The sequence below is a fragment of the Motacilla alba genome, chromosome 2, assembly GCF_015832195.1.
Source record: "Motacilla alba alba isolate MOTALB_02 chromosome 2, Motacilla_alba_V1.0_pri, whole genome shotgun sequence".
NCBI lineage: Eukaryota > Metazoa > Chordata > Aves > Passeriformes > Motacillidae > Motacilla > Motacilla alba.
The window spans coordinates 86,600,091-86,626,248 of NC_052017.1; the positions used below are offsets into that span (position 1 = coordinate 86,600,091).

Below are 26,158 nucleotides of genomic sequence, written 5' to 3' on the forward strand. Positions count from 1 at the left end.
TAACAGAAAAGAAAATGCTTTTTTAAAAACTGGTCAGTGTGGGTTTGTTTGGGTGTTTTTCTTTTCAAGTTCAAATTTGTGAGAAGAGATACACAAAGGAAAATAATATCAAAAGAGCAATTCTATTTATTTGGAAGAATTGCATTACCATTTCTTTTTATTTTCCTCAGGAAACAGAGAGTGACATGCCATTCTTGTCTGCAACTATTCCAACAGCATCAGATTTCACTCTCAAAGCAAGCTTTCAAAGTTCATCATAATTAAAAATGTACAAGACATAGGGAAGGGTTATGCCCTACAAGTGTCCTAAGTCACAGAGCCATCATTTTATACCCCAGGAAGTCAGATTCTCCAGGAAAAGCTTGATTAACACACACTGCCTGAAATCTGCTGGCTATCAACAGCAACTGCAGTCATGCAGTGCCACACCACCACTGAAGCTGCAAAATAAATTCTGGACAGCCTGAACACTCAAAGAGCACTGTGAAGAAAATTAATGGGATTTGATAATATTTCATTTATGTTGCCAATTGTCATAATATTTACAGCCTTTAAATGAAGAAACAAGGGCCAAAAAAACTGTAAATCTTACTTGGCATGCCATCTGAAACATGCAGGCATGGAAATAAAAGTTAACAACTAAAACTCCAACTATGGCCTACAGGTAAGGGTAGAAAACTTAGCAGATCTTAAAGGTAGGCTGCATTGGCCTGGGTACTTCTTCTGAGGTTAAGGCAAGAGTTTAGATACTCAATCTTCAACCCTAGAAAACCAAAGTTTGATGATTATAGGTGGGCTGAAGGAAAAGGCAAAAACAGAGCAATTTTTCATGCAAATCTTGTTGAGTTACTTGGGGAAGAAAGATTTCAAGTTCTCGAGCAAAATCATCCCGTGGCCAAAAATACATGAGATGATCATAAATCTGACTGAAGCTGTACTATATACAGGGAAGTACTGATCAGGATCAACTTTTGTGACTGCTGTTCTCTTACAACTTTAAGGACTTTTTTTTTTAAATTTTTATTTATTTAAAACTAACATCTTAGGCATTTCCACTTTACCACAAAATGTAGCAAAATTCACAGTTAGGCATTCAGTTCCTTTAGTTTGCTCTTCTGCACAAGGGCACAATCAATCACAACATGCAGAACTCCTGTTCAGGGTTCCAGACTGTCTAAAATCAGTTTTCTTCAGCAACAGATGAGATGACGAGTTACACCTCTGTTTTTCCAAGAAAGTCAGCTCAGGAATGGGTAGCAAATTTTAGTTAGGTTATATTTTTTTTGGGTTTTTTAACTAACAAAACAGAAGCACAGAAATTGAATCATATCAAATTTCAAGAGTGGAATTAAAGCTTCATAAAAGCTTAATACCAACATTAAACTGTCACTGTAAGATACTGTTTCATTATTTTGAGGGGGGCAAGAGGCAGATAATAGACATTATTAACCAAAGTTCAATATTCTATTAAAGGCAGATGAGACTACAATGGCTTTTTTTAAACAGTACTTTGCTAAGAAGTCATCATCTTTACTCGTACAATAATTGTTATAAACTGAACAAAAAGTATCCAGAAGATGTTTTCTCATACGGCATAAAATCAGCACTTGTTAAAAGAAGCCAAACCAAAGCTCAACAAAATTTAAACAGATCTTGCTTAAGTGAGGGAGGAGAAAACCCTCAAAAGCAATAAAGAGAAACAGCAGAACATGAAAAATTCAAAACGTAGGAAAAATGCACTTGATGCCCTACTCTGCTCATGGTTGCCTGCTTTATGGCATTAGCTACCATTATATGTTTATCTTCCACTGCCACACATCCAATAGAAACCAGAGAGAGAACACTCCACCTTCTGTACCCAAGCAGTAGTTAATGTTTAACATGTGTTACATGCAGAATAGCTCTGCACTGCACAGCTAGACCATAAAATGCAGTATTACATACACAGCTTACAGGAGATTGTAACATTTAACTAATCACTAAATGAGCTTTCCCAGCAAATTGTATCCCTGAAATGATACAGCTGCTGCAGCCAGCAAATTGCTGACCCAAAACTTTCTTTGAGATGTTGCACTACAGGGGGACATAAAAGCGACTGACTCCTTTCCTCTACTAACAGTAAAGGATTACCTGTTCTTTGTTCTGCCTCATCACTGACTGACAATCCAGCAGGTCAGATTGTGGACTGATAAATTAACATGCACTGAGTGAAATGGGTAGAATAGCCAAAATAGAAGGCTTTTTCCTTGGGTATGATAGTGGTCTCAAAAGCAAAAAGTTTCAATTTTCATCGTCTTTTTCTTCTCCCCTCCTTCCAGACAAAACAGTAGGTAAAAGACATGTTTCCCCTTTCAAAATCTGGTACCACATAAAGACAAGAAAATTATTTTGTACAGTAAAGTTTTCATAGTAGATCTAATCATCTGGAATTTAATAAATCATATTCTCTCTACAGACCTTTGATTTGTGCTTATTTTCTGAAGATACAGCTACAAAACCCCAGCCATAAACTAAAAATGTGTTACAGTCATCCCTTGCTAGACAGATGGTTCAGAAGTATCAGATGTAAATGGTCTGCATAACGTATCTCACAAAATGAAATACATGGCAACAAACAGTAAGCATATACTATTATATAGAGCTACTATTTTGTTGGTATGGAAGTTACTATAATTGGGAACAGCGATATAAGAAAAGTTGCAAAATCTTGTGTTGCCTTTTTTTTGTCATTTCTTTTTGTTGAGGTTTTTTTTTTTTTGTCTTTGCTTTCTGTTTTGGTAGAGTTTTCTTTTTGGTTTGGGAGTTTTTGTTTGGGTTTTTTTGTTTTGTTTTGAAACATCAATTAAAGCACTGCCGGTTCCTGGTGGAGTGCTCCTTGGAACTCAGGAGAACTTGTGTGAGCACCATGAAACCTCACAGGCAAGCACTGGGAGGGTAGGCATGAAATGTTCAGCTTACAAACAAAACTACAGCTGCAACCTAAGGCATAACTGAATTAGCATGAGGCAGGCACTTGATGAAACGCAAAGACTGAATTACACTTGCAGACTTGGAACCTCCCTGACAATGAGCAGTCACTGAGAGAAAGGAAAAAACAAAAGTTTCTCATGTCAGTCGCCCCTGTTCCACCTAACAGTTATGCGAGTTTTGTCCACTGTTTCATTAAAGCCATTCTCTAATAAACCCCCATATCATCCTCCTTGGGATCATGAATCACATTCAGAGAGAATTCTTATGTTAAATGAGGACTCACTGCAAATCCTACAGGGACTCCAATTGGGATGGGTATAAAGCACCTTGCACAACAACAGCGACAGCTGCATGGCCCACATTTCAAGTAGGCTACATTTTCGGCTGCCAGAGAGTTCCCAGTCTCAGGGAATCGATGGAAATTCTTGTCAGCTAAAACATGACAAAACAAAGATTAACTTCTCTAATTAGAAACTCTTCCAGACTTGACATGGAAATAGGCAAGAGATTTTAAAGTGCTTCTGGTAGACATGAAGGAAAGAGAAAATTGATCAGACAGGGAGATTTTACACCAACCAGCCCTGTCTAAACAAGCTGATTAGTGTTGATCTTAGCTATTCCAGAGCCCTTTGAAAGGTTTGTGCCAAAGGGCATGAAAAGTGGACATACATGCCAGAAAAGTCCAATTTTAGTGCAGATACAGTGCAAGGATGCTATTGATCACTTTCGGAGCACGTACAAGCAGAGCTGGAGAGCTTCTGCCCACACTTTCCCAAACCCAAGTGCAGTTCCTTGAACCCAAGTAGAGAGGCTGAAATTCTTGAGTCATATTAGAGAGCTCAGACTACAGGGCTACAAACAAACTATTAACAGATTTCAGAAACAGTTGAAGCACTGCTTGGGAAAACAACCTGTCATATAGGCCAAGAGGTACATTAAATAGTCTGCCAGCTGACAAAATAACAACCAAAATTAAGGAAAATAAGCTATCACCAAGAGAAAAGTCAAAGCCAATTAGCTTTCCAATCAAAGCCAATGCATCCCAAACTGAATAGTGAGTAGAAACAGCAATTGGTAGGTAAGGCAGACTTAGTTTCTGTTTTGAAAGAAAGCACAAGATTATGTATTCTGCAATATGTTAAATGTTTTTTCAGAGTGGGCTGCTATGGTCTGATGGTCAGTCACTCCAGGTCTGAGCTTCTAGTAAATTCTACAAGGCACCTTTGTAGCTAGTAAGTCTCACCTCCACAGGCCTGATACTGCCCTGCTCTGATGGCACCAGCATTTCCTCTCCCTTTGCACCTCCTGAAAACAAGAGTAGCTCAATATGTTCTGCTCAGTTCTCTTACACCTGAACTGTTGTTAACTCAATTTTCAAACCTAAAGCTCATTTTCAAACTTAAGGCTTTAGCTGTTGGCCATACTGCTTAGCAGCGAGAATTCGCTTTGCCTTTTAGCAGTCACTGGCAGTGCTGTCTCCAAGTGTCTCAGACAGGCTAAACCTGCATAAAAGCCATCTGTGCTTCTAATTAGCCTTGACTCCTGGTGCTCAGTTATCATCTGTCCTTTAACTTGCTTTCTTCTGGATAGTCAAGCCCTCAGTTACTTCAAACACACTCAGCTGTACTGAAAGCCAGCAGTATTTCCATAATTTTAAGCACAAAAATGCAACTGTTCTACATTCTTATAAATCCAGGGTATCTAACAGCTTCAGCCAAGTACATGTTGGAGGCCGTGGCTGGGCTTACAAAAGCTGCACTGAAAACCATGCTATCCATCCCAGCACTGCTGCTACAGGTAGTATTGTCGAAGTCAGCCTTTTGTTTTCAGATTCCAGTGTGCACACTGCATCCAGAGAGGACACTCTGGCATAGGGCACACTGCACAGCAGCCATGACCTTGGTGCCTGTCCCACCCTCCTCTGCTGGTCTAATGAGCACATTCGGAAGAGTGGTGAAAGAGCTGCATTTTTTGTGCATGAAATCATGCAAATACTACTTTATTTTCATAAAATCAGTGCTAATTGAAGAAAAGCAAGTTATTTACTAACACATCATATTTCCATGAGGCTGGCTAACTTGCTCAAGCTGCAATGAAGATGTCAGGTTATTTTCTTACCAGCCAACCATTGACTTAAATTTTCAGTTCTGGCTACAAGCTCACTTGAAAATGTGACACTGTTCAAATAACCATTAAGCCTCTCACCCTGTCATGGCAATAACACTAGTACTGACTGCTTCAGAGCCTGCCACTGCATGCAAATGATGTTTAAATGTAGTACAGACCATAGAAACAAGCAGCTTTGCTGAATGTGCCCAGAAGAAAATGCAAGTGATGACGCATGTGAACTTTTATCTGAAGGAGAACAAAATTCATTTTAGTTCTTTTGAGAAATTAGCTGAAAATGACAGTAAAAATCCCCTTAACTTCCCCCTGCATAAAAAACTCAAAGGAGCAAAAAATGCCAAATGCATACACACACCACCAAGCCCTCAGCCCTTCATCAGCAGACAAAAACATCCCATTAATGGTATTTACTTATTATAACCTTGAAAGAACAAACATTTTGCTCCCAGTCATTTCTGTCAAAGCCCCAAACTAAAAAATTGCTATTTCCTGAGCAGAAGCAGCTTAGAAACAAAGTTAAAGAACCCCTTAAAAATGACGAAAAACCAAAGCAAAAAGAACCCCAGATTCCCACAAATAATAAACCAAACCAACAAACCAAGCTGCTTCCTTCAAATTACTCTCTAAGCCTATGATAAAAGTCTCAAAAGCTAGGACTGTCACAGGTCACACCCCATCAAGTGGATGGAGGGAACCTCAGATAAGCACACAACCACTTTAGAATATTCTCTCTGTGGGCACATTGGCCAACAGTGCAAGCAAGCTGGGCTCCTGCAACCAAGATGCCAATGAGAATTTGCAGACAGCCATTAAGAAAAAAAATCCCCTAACAGTGGGTATAGTAAATCTCACCATTGCTGCACAGCAGCATTTCTTAACAGCAGCCAGACTTTCATCTCTCCACCAGCTACTGACAAGAAGAATCAGGGTGCACTGGAGAAGAAGCCTGAACAAGGACAAATAAATAGATCACTTTATTTTATATGTACCAAGTCTCTACATAAACCCAAATGGCACTGGGCTTCTAGTCAGATCACAGTACATTTACCATGCTAGAGTAACATTGGAAAAGTCTCTTTCACTGGCTTACGTTTTCTCCCTATTATGTAAGGGCAGTCACTTGTCAATAAAAAGTAAACCAAACAAATTTAAAAATGGCCCAAGAACAAAAAAGTAACAGTAAAAACAAATAAAGAAAGCAAACAAAACCGAACTACTAAGAACTAAGGGTGGGGAAGGATAATATGCTATTTTCAAGCTCGGCAATAGGAGGAAAGAAAAGATTTTTCATTATTCATAAAGTACAAACTCATTAAGATGAATCAAAGATTGAATTGGCAGCACAGCATTATAGAGAATATACAGACAACAGTGCAGAGAGGCAATTAGCTTAGATGCAAACAACCTCCAAAGAGTCCAAAGCCATGCCAGGAACCTCTCGTTGGAGAGATTCCTACATACAGTAACACAAACATAAAGCAGATCCAGGAAAGTCAGGTGAGATTTGAAGGGAGAGTATAGGGTTTCCTTTGCCACTTCACACATCCCTGCTTCCAGTCACTTCCTTCCCCAACTCTCAATCACATTCTGTCTCTTCCTCAACTGGACAAGTGAGCCAAACTTATAAAATTATCTGAACAATACTAACTTTTTCTGAAAGCTGATTTTGCACAGTTGTTTTTGAAATAGGCACTTTAGCTAGCTGAGTTTTACAGTACAGCCCTTCAAAAACTGGTTATAGTAGCATATCCAGAGGCTCAGAAGACTGTTTTGCTGCTGAAAAAAGGAGCAAGAAACTACCATGTCTCAAGACCTACATTATCTGGAAGGGATAATTTCACCACTTGCTTAGGTTTTTTTCAGACAAGATAGGGCTGTCCCAGTCTGGGCACAGCTGGTTTCAGTCATCTCCACAGCAGACCCACTGACCACTGGTGGTGGGGGTACAGAAGTTAGGAGTGAAGGAGTGGATTTCAGTTAGGGAAAGATTCAGCTTTATCTTGACCCATAAGCCTTTTAATTCTCATTCCTTCTCCATATTTTCTACCCCCATCCTGCAGAGGGGCTGGGGAGGAGCCTGGCTGATGGCTAAGGTTAACCCACTGCAGCGGGGACACCCTTATGCTGGGCAATTTCACATTTCCATCCCCCATCTAAAGGGCATGCTGTCTTTGGAAAGCCTTTAATCTCTCCAAAAGTCACATGAAGGGCAGGCAGGTACTACCATGGTGGGTGCCCTATGCGTGCAATTACTACTGTCAACATTATTACCAGCAGTGACATTTTTATTTTATTAGACTCAGATGAGGTTCTGCTCATTGTCCCTGTCACCTACATGTACTACTGGCAACACAGACCTCTTCCCAAGAGAAAAGCACTGTCAGCACTTCTAAATGGGATCCTCAGGCAACAGATAAAAGCAACCATCAGCCACAGAACAAAGCAGTAAAAAAAAAAAAATCCTTACTTGCAACTTTATGTTCTGGAAGTCAGTCTGGACTCCTGTTATTTCAGGAACAGAGAGGTTGCCCCATCACAATTATACATGCAGAAGCATAATTAAAAAATATTTACTTGTATGTGAAGAAGATTCTTTTTCACCCCTAGAATGCCAGCTCCCTCTCCTGACCCACTTGAAATATTACATGCCCTTCAAACACAAAGTGGTGGAAACACAAAGTAGCTAGGATAAGGAGAACAAACACCTATGCTGAGATTCCTTAACCTACATGATTTCACTCAAAATAAAATTTACAGTTCTGCATTCTCAAAGGAAGAGGTATTATTTGATAAAGCTAAGCTACAGGCATTGAAGTGGAAGCCACCTCTTTGAGGCAATACATCAAACACAACACAATGTTATGCTTTAGGCTGCCCTTGCCCATTGCCCTCCTGCACAAATCATGATGGGATAGAGGTGCCATTTTTCTGGAGAGCTAGAGAAAATTCTGGGTCATGAATTTAAACTGTATTTGAGAAATAACCTGGAACACTGGCATAAGATGACATTAAAAAGAACAAGAAGAAATAGGCAAGTGCTATCAGAAGAGCTCCCGAGAGAGTTTAGTAAAGACTCTGCACTTTCTTATGCTAATGCAGTACCAAAGTTTCAAATGACATCTTTGCTTTCTTATACACCTGCATTTGAATGCTCCAGGAGCAGACTGTTTTTAAACAGATGCAATTGTACAAACAGAATTTTCCATATAGACACATCCTTCATATACAATTCACATGTATGGTGCCTGACTCAACTATTTCCAATTTTTCAAACTAGTTTTTAAATAGGACACATTTATGACTGCCTACAATAAAGCAGTTTATCTATAAGGCTCTACTGGCAACCTTGCTTCAGCACAAACACAGCTCAGACCAGCAGTAATGGCCAGTCAGACACACGAGCAACACAAGTAGTTGCACATGACAAAAATTAAGGCTGCAGGGCTCCCACTCCCCCAGCCAGACAAGTCACAGGTTCTGCTCCTGATTCCTACCCAAGAGGTATGTCAGGGCAGCTGAATGCCTTGTAAAGAACTGGCTACAGGGGGAAGTTACATCAGTTAAACATCACTACTAATTCAAGCTAACAGTGCTCTCAAACCCCCTCCTCACACAAAAGACCACACAGCAGAGCCTGGCATGAGCCTGGCATGCCAAAAGCTGCTTCCTAACACTGCTATCCAGGCAAGGAGGAGGCCACGAAGCTGTGCTGTGGCTGGAAGGCAAAACCTAGGACAGCTGCTCTAGGAACTGGTATCTTACATAATGCCTTAAAGATTGTCACTTCTGGGTGCACAGAACAGAATCCCCACCACCAAGTGCTGACCTGTAAAAGCAAAAAGGTGCAGATTCCTTTAGTAGTACACATCATGTATGCTGCATGGATTTACTTTTATGTCTGGGTAAAACAAAAAGTTCCTTAGAACCACTCCTCTCCTCCAGCATAAACTTGCACACTGTTAATGCTCACATAATTCACAGTCAATTATTTCTATGTCTTTTTTTAAACTTCAATAACATATACTACTTGTGGCATTTTTCATAGCACAAAATTAATTCCACATGCATGCTAGCATTAGAATTAATTACCTATATTAATTACCCCATAATGTGCTAAACCTTCCATGTAAATCATATTTATTATTAATCACCCTGACAGTTACAGCCAGTAAAAAAAGTTCAAAGATGTGAAACAGAAGCAGTGACCAAAAAGGGAGTTTGGAACTTGAGGACGAAGCTCTAATGTGGTCTTTTCCTCAGAAGCTCGATGGATTTAAAAATGCAAAGAAACTCTTTTTGAAGTTGTTTATTCAGACGGCCAACTGACTTCAGTACTCTTCACTCTTTGTTCTTTCATACACTAAGTCATAGTCTTCTCCAAAGAATCAACTCCAATAATTTGCTCCTCTCTGAAGAGACCCAAAAATCCAGAGATTCAGAAAAATCAGTAAAACTTCTTAAATTGCAGGTTTATAATCAGCAGATTTAAAAACAGAGGAAGACCAGGGAAGTTTGCCAGTAAAAGTATTTCATTTAGTGGACAGCCAAGAAGACAATTATTTTTAAACATAATTAGACAAGTATATGCAATTAAAGACAATCACTACAAATTACATTTACTTTCAAGAAAGACAGAATATACAAGATGAAAAGCCATGTGGTTCTTATTCAAAAAACTTCATTAGAACAACTATAAAAAAGAATAAACAGCAGTTCAAGTTAATAGAAAACACCTCTCTCACACCATGCTACTGCTCAGTTAAAAGCAATGGCAGAGCTAGGTTTATTATAACGAAGTTTAGCACTCTAATCTTCTCACTGCTGCCAAGGAATTACACGACAAGATAAATTCTCATCATACTATAGTATTTAACTTCTTGCTCTCTTACAAATATTCAAATCTGAAGGACAAGTGAACACCTTATTGTACTGAAATAGGCATGGCAGCACAATGTTCTGTTTATCCTCATTCTAAAAGATGAACATGGACTCATGTCTGGTGTTTTTTACTGAATAAACTTAGAAGTTCTGAGTGTTAATATGAGGAGCAGAAACACTGGGTTTTAGCCAAAAATGATTTGTTAATATTTCATGTCAACCAACAGATCATCCAATCGAGTTAGCTAAGAGGCTGAGAAGATAAAATCTCTCATTATTAACAGAATCTCTGACCCCAGAGTCAGTATGCAGAAAAGCACAGTATTCATCAGAGTCTGGAAATGTGATGTTTTTGAAGAAGTGAGAAAAGAAGAACCACTAATTTGCACAAGTGTCAGGCTTCTTCCCGGTCAGGTTCCCTGCATGCTGCAGTTTTTGCTGCCTACTTGGAGGGAGTGTTGTGTGCCAGCACTTCCTCTGGATGTAGTTTAAATGACAGCCCTCAGAAATATTAAGGCAAAAATACAAATGAAAACACATGATCAAAGGTACATGTACATACATTCCAGAGAGTATAGACAGACTTGCAATAGCCAGAATGCTGCCCCACATATGGTTTGATTTGAAAATCCATTTGGAGCAAGCTGCAGCTTTTAGTGGTTTGCAGGAAGGTTTGAGTTTTGACCTTTGCTTTCAGGGTCAGTTATCCTGCCTGCTCCATGCCATGAAATGAATTCTGGACATCTGCATGGCAAGGGGAAATAAAACAGAATCAAAAATCTCTCATGGAAATTAAACCCAAGCAGCATAAAGAAGTAAAAAAAAAAAAATAGTATCAGTTTATCAGCTGGCCTATTACACATGTGTATTAACAACATCTCAATAGGAGCTTGCATGTTTAATTCAGACCACCAGACAAACATAGGGAAAATTTGCTATTGCTGTAGTGTCTCCCAGAGATTCAGGAGAACTCATAAACTGGTGATGGGGTATTCCTTGTGGCTGGTTCTTTTAACCTGGGCATTTAAACCTCAACACAAGTTTTGCTCCGCTTGACAACTTTTATTTTCTTAGAGGCTGACTCTCAAGATAGATCAGACCTGATACTCCAAATTGGCCAGTCACAAATGGGTGAACTGCTATCACTTCAGTTCTTTAAAATAACAACTTAATTTTTAAGTGAAACTTCTAATTTATTTTTTTTTATTTCAGGGAAGAAAATGTCACTAAGGCCTTGTAGTATGAATACATCAAAGTCCATATCCAAGAGTCACTGCAACACCAAGCCACTTCACAGAATAGATTTTAGTCAAAGGGATAATAAACTACATAAAAATGAAACCACTTTGATGGCTCCAGCAAAGACTGTACCACCAGTTCTTTGCAGACAGTAACAAAAACCTTCATTTATAAAGCCAACAAAATTGGTAACAGTCCCTTTGTCTCAGAAGAATTTTATTTCACAATGAAAGTGAACGCAAGAGCAGAGAACTCCCACAAACTTGCAATACTTCAATTATATATCCAATAGAACTTAAACTATCAGCATTAATACCAAATACTCTGACAGTCTGAAAAGTCACTAAGTCACTGGAGGATCATATTTTGCTGTCCTAATTCTGTTTTCTACCACAAATCATAGAATCATAGCATACCAGGTTGGAAGGGATCTCAAGGGTCATCTGGTCCAGCCTTCCTTGGCAAAAGCACATTCTAGACAAGAAGGCCCAGTACCCTGTCCAGGTCAATCTTAAAAGTGTCTAGTGTTGGGGAATCCATCACTGTCCTGGAGACATTATTAATATGAACAATGTGTCTCATTACTAGACTTACAGACTTGGACAGAATCAAGAGCAAACTCAGGTTCTTCTGTTGGAGCCAAGTTCTGCAAGCCAAACTCCGGCTGCAGGGACAACTTCGCTTCCTGACCGCTTTTAGATAACACCAGCAACTCAGATGACTTCAAAGTCATACGTATGTAGCCAGCAGAGCCTTTAAGGGCAACCAAATACAACACCACACTGCTGAGGCAGGAAGAACAAGTGTCAACTCACTTGTTCAGCTGTGCCGATTCTGAAAGAGACAGCATGTCATGAAGTTTATTCAGGCTGAGCAACAAAGCACATATGACTGTTGATACAGCCAGAGAGTCTGTAGGCTAAGAGAGACTAGTCTTTCATCTCCCTGTATTGAAAACACCGTATGTTGGGGGAAAACAAACAATTTAGATGAAGAGAGTGATAAGCTGAATGCTCACTCACCAATCACACACACTGAAGATCTTTAATTATGCCTTTTCATCATCTTGGATGAGAGACCAGCAAAAGTTGTTCATCTCGATTGTTGGGTTTTCAGCGTGGTCTCCCACAACATCCCCACATCCACGCTGGGATAGGTCTATTATTGATGTCTCGATTATTGATGTCTCGATCACTGGTCTCAAAGGGAAGTGGGTAGTGGTTTGAACACTACCGGAGACACGCTGTAATGGGAATTCCCTTAGGCATCTATCCTGGAACCTATCCTGTTCAACATCTGCATCCATATAGAAGAAGAGATGGAACACATCACTTTTCAGAAGACACCAAGCTGGGGTGTGCCAGGTGACCTGTGTGAAGGCAGCAGCCAGGGACACTGCCGAGCCAGAGATCAGGGAAGAGCTACAACAGTGTTACAAGGCTGGGTCATATATCCTATCAGGTTGACCAAAGTATAGAAATATCACTACTGTGATGGGCAAAACAAATTCAACTTGAAGAAGATTAACTTATCTTATTGCCTATTAATAACAGCAGGATAGTGAGACATAAAAACAGAACTAAACAAACTTTCCCCCCCACTTTCTTCCCAGGATCAACTTCACCCCAGACTCTTCTACTTCCTCCCTCACTGAGTGGGTCTGGGGAAAATGGGAAGTGTCTCTTCACTGCTGCTTCCTCCTCTTCCATTTCTCCTTCCTTCACCTGTTTCAGGATAGGATCCAACCCCTGGGATACACTCCTTCACTGACTTCTCCAGAATGCAATCTTCTCACGGTCTACAGTTCTTCAGGACTGGCTCCAGCATGGGATCATTCCATAGAGCAGAGTCTTTCAGGAACAGACTGCTCCAGTGTGTCCTCCAGCCTGCTCCAGCATGGGCTCCTTTCTCCATAGGGGCATAGTCTCCTAGGGACATCCATCTGCTCCTGCTGTGGGTCCTCCATGGGCTGAAGGTGGATCTCTGCTCCCCCGTGGGCCTCCAAGAGGGCCATGGGCCTGCCTCAACCTGCTCTTCACCACAGGCTGCAGGGGAATTTGTGCTCCGGTGCCTGAAGCACCGCCGTCCCTCCTCCTCCAGTGGCCTCGGCGTCTGCAGGGCTGTTTCTTTCACAGTTTTCTCGCTCCTCTCACAGCTGCTATGCAGGGCTTTTTTCCCCTTCTTAAATATATTATCACAGAGGTGCTCCAACATTGCTGATGGACGCAGATTTAGCCAGTGGCAACTCCATCTTGAAACTTGCTGGAACTGGCTCCATCTGACATGAGGCCAGCTTCTGAATCTTCTCACAGAAGCCATCCCTGCAGCCTCCCTGCTTCCAAACCCTGCCACACAAATCCACACATGTATGTAAACATACATATGTAACATACATGACATATGCATACATACATAAGCCCTTTTGCAGACTCCACTGTCTTTACCTTGGTATGCACGCTTCTCATACATCACATATAGATTACTGGGCCATCAGTATGAAATTCAAAATAGCCAGGGTTCCAGGGGGAAGGCAGAGAGTCTTGCTGTACTAGTTCAAGACAAGGTTATCTTAGATCTGCCATACTCATTGTTACTGAAAGGCAATACTCTCTCTGCTGACAATATCACTGAACTCACACCCTCAACAAGGCATAAAAACTCTTTCAGTCTCTGAGAACTAGGCTGTCTCCTTTGTTTGTCTCTCTCATCTTCCCTCCCCACTCCCAACTTTCAGAGGAGGAAATTATTCCACAGTTGCTATTCAATAACTCTGGGCATTAAATTAGAAGCCCATCTTTTAACAGACGTATAATATTTACTGATGCAAACACAGTCGACCAACAAAATAGAGCTTATTTTGATGTGAGAGCACTCTCTCCTTTCTGCTCAGACATTCCACACAAAGGGAAGTGCCAAGACTCCATGGGCAACAGGGAGTCAACAGGGAGTGCACACCTGCCTGCAAGCAACGCCAAATGCTTTCCAGCTTCATTTTCACAACATCCAGGGGCTGTGAAATCTCATGCGCTGGAAACCGGCCTTCTTCAGCCTGAGCTATTCTCTCACTCCCAGTGAATTCATTTTCCCCAGTGAATCATGAAGACACAAAATTTACAAACTGCAATATGACAAATATTTAACAGTTTGAAACATTTTTAAAGCCTTATGTTATTTTAAATGTAAACATAGGTTTAGATTGATTATCTCCCGATCCATGTGAGTCATAAATGTTCCTACTTCCCCCCCACATCCCATTTAAGCTTCCTGCAAATGAACAGACATAAGATTGACAGTTTATTGGTAACAAGCCTTTTCTGACGTTGTGTGTAACTCGAACTGAATTAATGCCATTTTGTTTACATGCAGCATTTAGAAGCAAAGCATTTTCTCAAGTTATGTTCCAGTTCTCTTCTAGTTTTCATCACTGTTAAATCTGATGGTTGTTTTGAATTTTCAGGATAAACCATGACCTAGGGTGAGTATTAAATTTTAAGATTTGCTTGAAGCACAAAGGTAAGGGTAGACATCAAACTCTAACAATTATCTTTGTTATTCTCCTCTGAAGTACCCACTTAGTTAAGTATTATGCATGAAAAATGGAAGCCTAAATACTCAAAATAAGCATAAAAAAAATCCATTGGCATAATACATCTGGTTCCCAGGACACAAGATCAAACAACAATTTTCAGAAATATATATATATCTAACCAATTTGCTTGAAACTAACACAAGAAATGTTTAAACCATCATATTCCAGAGAGTCACCAGTTGTCTTCAAGACCCTGGAAGGAATACACAGATGAAAGAATGAGTTACAGCTTGTTTACTACCTGAAGACAGGCAGATGCTTTCATGGCCAGTAAGGTAACTTGACACTCCACTTCACTCATGAAGAGGTTGTGCCACAAGCAATTTGTTCTGGAGTAACTTCTGCACTTCAGTAAGCTCAGCATGCATTTCAGAATAGAAAGTCTGCAACGTAACCACAGCAGAACAACTCTGCTAGAACTATGGCTACGTTTCTTATGGTGTTAAGTCTTAATACTAAAAACTAGGTTAAACACATATCATTTTCGACTGCAGAGTGAGACTGACTCAGCAAGGACTAAAAAGGGCTTAAAAGGCAAACCAAAGACATTGCTCGAAATAAAAAAAAAAACCAACCAAACAACTACAAGCAGTTCTGAACATATCCCAGCAAGATGAATAAGAACTCAGCATAATATGTACTTAGCGATGTTTTTCACTCATGTTATTTGCATCATCCTTACATATGAGGATTCATAAAAATTGCAAACATCCTCCTCCCTTTGGAAGATATCAGCAGGTATGCTGCACGATTTATAAAGCTTCACAAGGAAACCAGAACTGCCTTATTTACATGTCAGAACAAGCTGGTGCACATGTAACACTACATAATGGAACAGACATCACACACCATACTTTTATCATGCACTAAAATCATATCTTAATTTTTCTCAACAGCTTTAGATGGCATCTGTATTTTTGTACTTCATAGCAGCCCAGCTATTGATCCTGTATTCTTTTTGCAGCATCTCTATAAACAGATGAAAACTTATTTTGATGTTTTCAGACAGGGTGGGGATTAGTGGAGTCAAGTAATATTTTATTCATAAAATATCACAATATTAATACAAAAGCAGTGTTTTTTCTGTATTGAACATGGTAGGCAGATCAGTTAGCTGACAGAGAAAGCATGCAATACCAGCAGTGCACATCTAACATCTCATACACTATTGATCCAAAAACCAAAGAACAAAGTCATTGCAGTGGAGCAGAGGAGAAAGACTTGGACTGAAAAAAGTGAAGGCTGCAACTATGTGTAGCATGGAAGAGTCAAGAGAGGACAGCAATAAAATGAAAAAGAATGCAACGAGAACCACAGAAGCAGATTATTTAGCAGTAAATTTTGAAGTGTATGAGGTACAATTGAAAAATTCAACCTTGAGAAGAGACAATGTGGAAAAAGACAGGAGACCAGCTGGTGGTCATCTGCTAGCCTGGAACCCATAGAGACTACCAGCATTAATACAACAACAAACACCATTCTCTTCTAGAGCCTTACAAGACCAGTTTAAGGTAATAAAATTATCTTGCTGCATGATCCTGCAATGCCCAGCACAACCTTGCCTTAATTATACCTGGTTGGGCACCATTAACAAGATCTAGATGCTCATCTTTAGGACCTGCACAGCTACAAGACTTGTAAGGAGACATTCTGTTTACTTTTTGCCCAACAGAGCTATTTTAAGTTCAAGCTACTTAAGAACTTCTTCAATCACAAAAAAACAAATGTAAATATTGAAACTGGAGGGCCCAGAGGGGGAAGTGGGTGGCATTAGAAAAGTTAAGCAGAAAAGATATTTACAAACAATTTTTCCAAAACCAACAAAATTATTGCATGTGTAAATAATTGTACTGGAGAACTGACTGCAGTGCAAGAATCAAGGTACAGGAGGGAAAAGAGTTGGGCAATTAGTTGGCAAAAGGCCCTGCATCAGCAGCCTAGGATTGCCCAAGCAACACATTGTCCAGACAAACAGCTCCAGAAATTGTGCAACAAACTCTGAAGTGCCACTGCCTCAAATTAGGAGAAAGGAAGCACAGCTCTCACACAACCCACAACCATGCTGCAGCTTTCAAACACAAAGTCATGAGCAACTCACTCAGATATTATGGTTCCAGTTCACCATATCTGCCCACTAAAGAAGAGCTACACTTAAAGATTATTATAAAATTACTGTCAGTTCCAGACAACAGTATCAAATGCATCCTACTTCTGAAAGGTAACAATTAAGCAGCAAGTATGATGAAGGTAGGGGGATAATCAGTGTTGTCCTAGTGAGAATGGAGGATTATTTCACACGAAACATATTAAGCACTGACTATGTTGCTGCAGCAAGTCATTGTTTAGTCTCACAGAGTAAACTCAGCCTTTTGGTGTGAATACACCTAGTTTTTACTAACTCTTGAAGCCACAGACAGGAATTGCTAAACATATCTAAGAATTCTCAAGCTCTCTAGTGCTTTCCAGTTTCTTGCTTCCTGCTATGCTGAACTTGAATTGCCATCCATCAGTGACAGAGAGAGCCCTTGTGGAAGAGATGTTGATTTAGTGAAGTACAAGGAACTCAAGAGCAAACTGCTTCCGAGAAAATCCCAGCTCTCCAAAGCAGTCAAATGTGTGCACGGATGTACATGTGAAGATACCCAAGCACACATAAGATCCCACTTTCTCAGCCCCATTTCAGTTGAGAGGCTGATTGGAAGCAACAAAGCCTACAAGGATACTAAGGGTTCCCCAAAAGTTCTTTTAGAATTTCATTACTAGAACAGAATGTCTCATCATTATGGCAAAGATAAAAATAAAAACCAACAAAACTTGCCTAGAACTCTGCCTAGACTTTCACTCCCTCGATAGGAAGAAAAGCCAGACTACGATCTTGAAGTCTAAAAAATTACCATGTTTCCGTAGGACAATGCCCAAGAGACTACTGCTGCCAATGCTGAACAAAGCATTCTTGTTTAAAGGGACACAACTGCGGTTCTTTCTTTTCCCATCTGTTTCCCTAAACACTGGAGGTACGTTCATTGACTGCAAGACTTGCTGCTAAGGAATGTTAAATCATCTCCCTGGATATAGAGAGATTTCACATCTATACATACACACCCCCGAGAAAAATAAAAGAAAAACAAAATGAGATAATGTAGAACTATCAAAGGGCAGGAAGCTTCAATATATCCCTTACCTTGCATATTTAAACACAATAAGGATAGATGGATGGATATCCATCCACCCAGCTCCTGAAAACTTTTATGAGGAGGCTTTATGGCTTCTCTGGATAACCTGCGCTAGTGCTACACTACCTTCCCACCGGAATAAGTTTTCTTAATGTTCACTGTAAACCTCTCAAGCTAAAAACAGGTCTTTGGCCTTGTTACACCATCTGTTACTACTAAGACAAGCTTGGCTCCATCATCTTTATAAATGTCCTTCAAATAGTTGCCGACTGTTAGCTCACTCTACACCAGACAAGGCTCACTCCCCTCAGCCTCCCCTTGCAGGTCCATGCAGACCACCCTGACAACCATCCACTGAAACATCTGCAGTTTCCTGACATTTACTTTTCTAGTGAGCCCAAAAGGAACGTCCTTAGTAGAGGATGCACAGTGCCAAGGACCGAGCAACGATTTCCCATAATCTGCTGGCTATGCTCCTAATGTAGGACAGCACCAGATTTATTGACAATGATGGCACACTACTGGTTAATATTCAACTTGCTTTCAACCATAATCCCAGGTTCTTTTGAGCAGAGTGGCCACTTAGCCCATCAGTTCCCAGCTGTACTGATTCATGGTATTGTTAAGCATCAGGTGCAACACTTTGCACTTCGTGTTCTACTTCAGGAAGCTTTTGATGGCCCGAGCCTTAAGTCTCTCAGGATCCCTCTGGATTTATGTTTTGCCATATGTCATGTCAGCCACTCCCACTAATTCAGTGTAATTTGCAAATATATGTCATCATCCAAATCACTACATATTGAAAAATATGGACCCCAGAACCAACCCTTGGCATACTGCACTCAGTCAGCTGCCAGCTGGACGCTGAGCTGTTGATAATAGTCCTGCTGATTTTCAACCCATTAAGCAGCTTGTTCATCCAGCCCATACTTCCTTAGACCTCTAAATGTGAATGCACTTGGTGGCATTATTCAAACCCTTAGCAACCTCAGAAGGTGACACTTCCGTCATTCATACAGAGAGCCATTTTGCCACAGAAGGCAACGAGATTGAGTAAGCACACTCTTGTTAAATGCACACTATTAAGTAATAAATTCTTGACCACGTATTTACAAACTTAACCAATGTGGACACAAGCCATGATCATTCCAGGGATGGAAATAAGGCTGACTAACCTATTACTTTCAGAGTTTTGCTGCAGGCTTTTTTGCAGGTGAGCATATGAATAGCCTTTTCCTACAATTTTTCCCTTATCTACTACTAAACATGTAGAAACCCTTCCTATTAATCTTCATTAGCCCTAACTCAGCTGGGCTTTGGCCTTTCATTTTTCATCCTTAAATACCTGAGTAATGCTTTCATACTCTTGTTGCTGGTCCATGTTTCCACTTCTTATACGTTCTTTTTCATAAAGATTTTGGTTTTGTTTTTAAAGAAGTCTCTTATCCAGTCAAGTGAGCTTTTCAGTTTAAAGTCCTGGCATACCTGGAAAATGAGATGGTGTTTTATTGAGCTGTCCAACAGCTCAGATTTTCAAATTTCCTTTTATAAGTCCTTTATCAAACACCTCCCCCAGGGATTCTAATTTAACAAGTTCTCAGATAAGCAACAGTCCAGTCCCCAGGCCTAATTTCACTGCCCAATTTTCTCCAAATCCTGAACTCAGTCATCTCATGATCATTCAAGATCCACCAGACTCTTTCATCTTTGTTGTATAATAGGGCAAACAGAGCATTAGCCCCATCTGCTACAAATTCATCAGCTACAACTTCTAGAAACCTCCAACATCATCTGCCCAAAGTTACAAGTTACAAGACAAAGGACAAGTTTCAAGAAAGACATTGCTAACTGGATGGGGGTTGTGCAAAGGGCAGTACCTTCCCCATGAAGAATGGCTGAAGGAGCTGGGATTGTATGGCCCAGAGGAAAAAAGGCTTGGAAAACAGAAGAGCAGTCTGAGAGCTAAGCAGAAGTAACTGCAAAGACAGAGCCAGGATCTCCACTGAGATGCATGGGAAGAGAAAAGGACACAAATTGACACAGAAAAGGTTCCAATTAGATGTCCTAAAAACCTTTTCCCTTAGGGTTGCCCAGAGAAGTTGTAGCATGTTCCTCACTGTTTTCGAGACAAGATGATACCCTCAGTCTGAATTCAGATAAAAAGTCTAAATTCAGTTTTGACTCTGCTTTGAGTAAGAGCTTGGAACAACCCACATGACAACCAACTAAAAGCATCTAGAAAGGTCTCAACAACAAGAATATCCTCCAGTTCTAAGCATTTTTCTGTTCAAGTTCCTATGAAGACACAAGCTTTGGACAGACTCTTTCTGTCTTTATATACCACATCATTTTTTCTTCCACTAGAGAATTCCAAATGGTTTTATAATTTCAGGCTTTTACAGTTCAGTTGCTTACAAAGTATTACCTTATGACAATTCATTATGGCCTCTAAATGTAACATGACACCGAAGAAAAGAAACTGAACTGAAAGAGGGAAGGAAAACACCTCTCAACATTAAGATACTTCAAGATTTTTCTGTGAAAAAATCAGAATTAATACCTATAGTCATAGACAGAAGGAGGCATCTGAAGGTATTTCCAACATTTTAAAAGTACTTCTGTATTGAAAAGTACACAAGCAACAGTCAGTATGTTGCAACAAAATACAGAGGAGAACACAGACCGCAGTATCTCTCCACCCTTAAGGGAGGGGGGAGCACTCTTAATTCCTGATCCTTTCTGACAACAGTAGAAAGGCTGATAAAAATACTGCACTGACCAGCAGTCAATAGAACAATGCTCAGAGATCTCTGTGGTAGATGGCATTTTCTGGTGGAAAGAAGAAACTGCCTTTTCTGCAGAAGGCTGGAATAACTGACAATGAACTAACTAACAATGAACAATGAACTAACTAACTAGTAACTTTCAAACTAACAATGAAAAACTCACAAGGTATCTCGATTTGCAGACACACCATGAAGCATCTGTTTTACTGTGTCTGTACTTCCGTCCTGAGGGAGCCAAGGCAGGAATCTTTCTGCTCTCTTACAAATGGAGGGATCTACATGCTATATTTAGGTATAACTACACCTCAGCAACACAAGCCCCAAAAATGCCAGCTGGCTTCTCCTCACAGAGGTGCAGATTGGTCTGGGACCCTGAACCTGCACAGCCCCACTGTCAAGCAGGCTGCAGTGAGAAAGAAGCTTTGCACTGCTGACGCCAACCAATTTTACATATGCCTTTTTTCCTTTCCAAAACTTCTACTTTTAAAATGGAAAAGTCAAGTATTTATTTTCTTTTGTCAACATATAATACCAGAAAAGCAAAGCTGCTTTCATAACCAATCATTATATGAGAAAAGATACCACTGAAGTGGAAAAGAGCAATATCCAAAATAAATCCTCATAACAACACAGGAGTGCCTCAGTGAGATAATACAAAGGGAAAAACTCCCAAAATTCAAAGCGGTCCACTCCAGGAAAGCAGTTTAAGTAAGCTCTTCCACAGTATTGCATTCTATCTCTACTAATTACTAGCAAGCAAATTCACACTTAAAAAAACCAAAGAAAAAAAACCTTCTGATACACAATTCAGGTACCACATCACTTAGAACAAAGGTACTGGAGAAAGTTTTGGTTTTTTTTAATTTATGTATTTTTTCTCAGTATACCTTAGAGGGTGGTTGATTTCTCTGGAAAATGGTATAGCAAATAGCATGAAGTCAAATGCATTTACAAGCTAGGACCTTATTTAAATACTATTTCTTCCATCCTACTACTTAAAAAAAAAGCCAAATACTCTCGTGTTACTTTCTCCAGCTTGTGGCCTCTACCAGAATAGGAGAGGACTGCTCTTTTTCTACAGTTAGAACAAATTGTTTTTGCAAATTCTCAGTATTTCAGGCTTCAATGTAAAATACTTGGCTTCTCTTCACAGGAGAAGTTCATATGAGATGTTGAGCTACTTTTGTTGGTTTTTCCCTTTCCCTTGGACAAGGGCATTTCAAGTATTTTCACAGGACATATTACTTTCAAGGCTTCCACAGGGATCCAGGTCTCCCACTTAAGAGTCAAAGTACAGAATATATTTCTGAGAAGAGGACTGAGACACACATTATGTAATGGCAAATCTTCCCCATTCTATTCTAGCAGAGCAATTAACCAAAAGATTGAAAGGAAAACTACAGATGAAGTACCAGCCTATTTTAATGTGTTCTCAAAACATAATTTTTCCTAAATACACTTCTAAACAAGTTAGAGAAATGTAATCTAAAGTACAATTATGTGGGGACTCATATCCTTGATCAACTGTACTCACAAGAGAGCAGATAAATAACCAGGAGATGGACATTTTATTTCCTGGATGTTATTCTTTCCAACAATTTTAACTGTTGGCTTGAATGACAAACATTGGCTTTTAAAATTTATAGATGTTATCAAGACACAGGTCAAATAACTTAGGTAAAAGTGTCCAAAATAAACAATTCTGTACCAAGATTTCTTTTTCAAAGATTAAACCCAGAAAATCAAAGCAGCACTAGTAAAGAAAGCATCAACCAAAAGAGGTTTCAACATTTAAAAAAAAAATAAATTAGACATGAGATACCATACAAAGAAGATAAAATCAAGAAAGCAGTAGAGCAGAGAGAACGGGGTGCTCACAATGGATTAAAAAATCCATGTAGCCAATACTAGACTGTTGCCCAAAGAAGCAGGTCTGATTTCCAGCAGGAGTGTTATCCTCCCAGGAGGGTTATCAGTAAAGTCTCTGGAAAGCAATTACAGTTCTTCAGTGCTAATAACAAATCACAACTGGAATCCCATACTCAGTTTGGAGCACTGTGTTTAAAACTGCTGACAAAAAAACAGAAAGCACTGAAGAGAGAACTGCAAGGACAATAGTTTTAGCAAACGCGGCTCATACAGAACAAAACAAAACAAGGCTGCTTGGACGTTTGTCTCAAAAATGCTGCCATCTGAGAACACAGCCCAATCACAAGAGTCTCCGTGTTCAATACACCCAAGTGCTTTATGAAGAGGACAGCAATCAGTGATGTTCTGTATGGAACAGGAAAGTTTGAACTTGCAGCTGAGCTTATTTAGACTAGGAAAATTTTTAATAGAACAGTAAAAGAAAGGAACAAGATACCCAAGGATGGTGTGAGATCTCTTGCCTCTGACAATTTCCAAGAACTAGACTGACAAATACTCTGAAGAGACTTGATGCCACCCCAGTATGCTGGGCAAATGAACAATATCCCTTGCATTTCTGTGGTACAAAGTGACTTTGCGGTACTAGGTCCATGATATCATTGGAGTAAATCTGTTCTTTAATTTAACAACTGCCCATGTTAGAAATGGAAATCGGAACGGTTGAGGTTGGAAGTGACCTCTGAAAGTCTAGTCCAGCTACCCTACTCAAACAGGGCCAACTATAGAACTCTGTCCTGGACTGTGTCCAAACTGCTTCTCCATCCATGGATGGAGACTCCATGACCTTTCTGAACAACCTATTCCAACACTGGGTCATTCTTACAGTAAAAAACCTTTTCCTGATGTTCAGATGGAGGCTCCTGTGTTTCAGTTCGCACCCATGATATCTGGACCTGTCACTGGGTGCCACTAAAGAGAGCCTGTCTCCATCTCTGCACCCACTTTCAGGTATTTAAACACAAGTTGTGTGTACCATCCGTGTGTCCCCACCCAGCCCACGGCACTTCTCTTGTACAGATTAAACAGTCCCAGCTCTCTCAGCCTTTCCTCCTATGAAATGCTCCAGTCACTTGATCACTTTCACAGCCCTTCATTCAGCTCTCTCTGTTATCTCCATGTCTCTCTTGTACTGGGGAGCTCAGAACTGGGCCCAGCACTCCAGGTGTGGCATCCCCAGTGCAGAGCAGCAGGGGAGATCAGCATCCTCGGCCTGCTGGTGACAATCCATCTAGTGTGGTCCAGGATGCTTGCTGCTCGCCCCTTTGTGCCAAGAGCAAACTGCTGGCTCAGGCTCCACTTGCTGTCCACCAGGACCCCCAGGGCCTTTTTGTGCACAGCTGCTTTCCAGCAGCTTTCCTCCAACACAGTGCGTGCTGATGCCTGGGTTTGCCCCTCCTTTGGTGCAGCACTTGGCACTTGCCTTAGCTAAGGGACAGGAATGGAAAAGTAAGACTTTATATCCTTCCTTTCAAGACTGGTTCAAGCAACCTGTTTCCCAACTGTCTTGTTTTACACTCTCTCTCTTCCCTATACTCTTCCATATTTTTCCATCTTCTACCAAATCTTCCTTCTGTTCCCTGCAACATTTCAACAACTATTCAGAGCTATAAACTCCTTACAGATCACATTTGCCTTGCTACTACTTACACTTCAAGATCTTGTCAAGCCTGTTCTTCAAGGCACACACACCTTCAAGCTAAACGAAATATATTCAAATCAAGTCTGAAATTACTGCTTGATAAACAGCACTGCACATGTACCATGTCTCAGCTGTGACTCATCTCTACCAGGGGCTAATATATATGCATGCCAAGATCAAACAGAACAAAACAAATGCCATCAAGATTAAGAAGAAACACACATACACAGAGGTTTGTATTTACAAAGCAGCCCAAAGGAGCGTGCACCCAACTGAAATGAAGTGAAATTCAGGCACACAGCACCACCCTCCAAGGCACATAACCCTCAGCTATACTTCAGGTTCAAATAAAGAACAAATAAATTTAAAAAAACCAACAACAACAATCAAGGCAGTAACCAACAGAAATAACTCAGCGCTGGGAGGCAGATTTCCCTAGATTTTGTTATTGCTTCAGTCCCTTGTTTTTTCAATTTATTAAACAGCTGTCTGTGAAGTTTAATACGTAAACAATGCAAATAGGACGACATTGCTTTAATTTAAGCCTGCACAAGGTCCAAGTAATTTCATTGGAAACATAGTTTATAAAAAGCTGACTTTGCTCCCAATAATATAGTTAATAAGAGTGTTCTTTACTTGGGGTCATTGTGCATTTCTGTCTGCTTCCAAGTACAGAAGCAAACTCTGTTACCAGTCAGCTGTTTCAACACCCAAAACTCAGATGGAGAGATGGTTTGTAATGATTCTTTCTACATAAGTTTCTCCTCTGTATTACACTTTGCAACAAGCAAGCTATGACTGGTAGAAGCTTGCTTTATTCCGGGCTATTTTGTAGCACTGAGTTCATATTTCCTCCAACATATGAGGAACACTTCTTGATAATACAAATCAGATAATCCAGGAACGCAGGTTCAGCTTTCACCTGAAGCACTGCTGCTTTATTGCAAGCAATTAGGCTGGTTTCTACATACTCAAAATGCTTTTACTGAAACCACAAAATTCTCTGCTATCTGGGATTTTCACATCTTTACTGGCAGAAAAGTGTTCCATGCCTTCCAGTTTGAGTTTGTTTTTGGGAAAAACATATTCAATGTCATTGTTTCTACAGCTCTAATTGTCTCATTAATCCTTTCTCATATGTGAAAGCAAAAAAAAAAAAAAAAAAAAAAAACCCACAAAAAAACAAAAAAGAAAACAAAAAAATCCAACCAAAAAACCCCTGGGTTTTATTTTATTTTTAAATGTTATCAGCTTTTAGGAAAATAGTTATTATATTCAGAAAATCAACTGACATGTAGATGTTTCTGTGGAATAGGATTAAGGGTCCTTTATTCTACAGGTGTAACTCCTTAACATCTTGGAGGAGAAGTACAAGAAGAAATTAATAAAATTTGAGTTTTCTTCAAAGTTATGTAAAACCAATAAGCAAGCCCTCTTGGCATGTATGTCATTTAATACTAGAAAAAGAAAACAATCAAAATAGATGTCACTAGTAAAAGCTGTAGCATAAATGTCTTTTTCAAATTGCACATGCATACACAAGAACAAATAACATTCCAGCCTTATTCATGTTTAAATTAAGATTCAGAATACCTAAAGGCTGCTTCAAAAACATCTGTTAATTCAGCCTTCTTTTGAGGGGAAGAAGGAGGAAGACACAATCTCTCATTTATTTAAGCAGCTATTCCAAGAAAACTGATTAACTCTCCAAGGGAATGTTAATTCTTCTACCTTTTCATTCAGCAACTGAACAAGACAACATACATACCTGTAATACACAACAAGACTAAGGCATGCACTCACAAAAGGAAACAAAAACATTTTTGGA

General features: G+C 39.9%; 1 protein-coding gene and 1 long non-coding RNA gene across 5 annotated transcripts in view; both read right to left on the reverse strand.

The window, feature by feature from the left end:
- Positions 1-26,158, reverse strand: part of EPB41L4B (erythrocyte membrane protein band 4.1 like 4B) — a 168,554-nt gene that overhangs the window by 118,022 nt on the left and 24,374 nt on the right. The gene's annotated exons all lie outside the window — the stretch shown is intronic.
- On the reverse strand, positions 7-23,569 carry LOC119712593. Its single transcript, XR_005259848.1, has 3 exons — positions 5,950-23,569; positions 5,256-5,325; positions 7-3,402 (listed from the first exon to the last, which is right to left on the reverse strand). It is a non-coding gene; the product is annotated as an uncharacterized LOC119712593 (long non-coding RNA).